This window comes from Stegastes partitus, unplaced genomic scaffold (genome assembly GCF_000690725.1).
Source record: "Stegastes partitus isolate 25-593 unplaced genomic scaffold, Stegastes_partitus-1.0.2 Scaffold935, whole genome shotgun sequence".
NCBI lineage: Eukaryota > Metazoa > Chordata > Actinopteri > Pomacentridae > Stegastes > Stegastes partitus.
Genome location: NW_007578666.1, coordinates 48,999 through 50,494, shown reverse-complemented (window position 1 = coordinate 50,494; position 1,496 = coordinate 48,999). Strand labels below are relative to the sequence as shown.

Sequence of the window (1,496 nt, the reverse complement as noted above, 5' to 3'; positions counted from 1 at the left end):
AAACAGGTTTTGCTGCTTTTATTATTGTTATCAGACTATTTACAGTCGAAAGACAACATTTCAAACAAGCAAAGTTACATGAACAAACCATGAAACATAAGGTGCACTCTGAAACAGGGGTGGGCAATCCTGGTCCTCGAGGGCCACAGTCCTGCATGTTTTAGATGTGTCCCTCTTCCTGATTCAAATGATCAGCTCATCATCAAGCTCTGCAGAAGCCTGACAACCATCCTGATCATTTGAATCAGGTGTGTTGGAAGAAGGGAAGCATCTAAAACATGCAGGACTGTGGCCCTCGAGGACCAGGATTGGACACCCCTGCTCTAAAAGGTAGTACCTATGCTTAATTGAATCACATTAGTGTACTTACTTACTTATTTGTTATTGTCCTGTTGATTTAACTCATGGACTGTGAGTATGTACTCACTTTTACTTAAAGAGTTATAAAACTAACTACACTTGAGTAAACTGGACTTGAAATGTTCTGTTCCTGGACTGAACACAGAGCTCAGCAGGGAACATGTGCAGCAGAGAAGTTTCCAGAAACTTTATGGGGCGGCTGTGGCTCAGGTGGTGGAGCGGGTCAGTCAATGATCGCAAGGTTGGCGGTTTGATTCCACCCTGTAACCTGCGTCGTGGTCGTTGTGTCATTGGGCAACTTTGAGGCTTCATGTTGATGTTCAGATGAATCAATGGATCTCTTGCATCGCTAGCGTTAGCTTCCTCCTGTTCAGCAGAAGCGGTACCGGCTGGCTCGTTGGTATACCGCGGACGGTATTTGAGCTCAACTGCTTGGCAGTTGCGAAGATGGAATCACGCGGTTGGTTTTGCCGTGCACAATGCATTGCCGCTGAATTAGAGGTGCCGCATTATGCCTTAAAAATCCATGGCTGCCGCAAGGCCTTTAGGTCGACGAGGAAAAAAAATCAATAAATAAACGGTTTCGGCCAGCTGCTTCGCCGGCCGATGACAGTTTAAAGTTGCCCACGTTGCCTGGTATGAATGCATATGAATGGATTGTTTGAGGTGGTGGTCGGAGGGGCAGAATGGCAGCCACACCTCTGTCAACCGTAGCTACCACCACCAGGATGAATGTGTGTGAATGAATAATTAACAGTGTAAAGCGTCCTTGAGGGTCTAGAAATGTGCTATATACATCTGATCAATTGTTTTTATTATTTAAGTTTCTAACACTTGGAAAGATCAAATTATTATGCTATTTAAGTTCACAAAATTAAGTGAATACAGCTAAATTTTAAGTAAACTTTACAAGTAGATATGAAGTAAACTGACTTTAATGGTTATATTTACTTACCTTTTTTCGAGTGCAACCGGTTTCCTAGATTCATTAAACTAAGATCAGCTTTTTCTTTAATCATTATAAAGCAGCAGAAACAGAAATTGTCGTCTCGCTGTACCCTGTTCCAATGACTGTAGTCTTCAGAGGTAATGAAACATTAAACTTGTATAAGAGGATTTAGCAAAATGGTGGCAGG

The 1,496-nt window shown here is 42.4% G+C and overlaps 1 protein-coding gene across 2 annotated transcripts in view; it reads left to right on the top strand.

Annotated features, from left to right (window-relative positions):
- The window catches only part of commd10 (COMM domain containing 10), a 64,002-nt gene that overhangs the window by 50,509 nt on the left and 11,997 nt on the right, over positions 1-1,496 (top strand). The window lies entirely within an intron of this gene.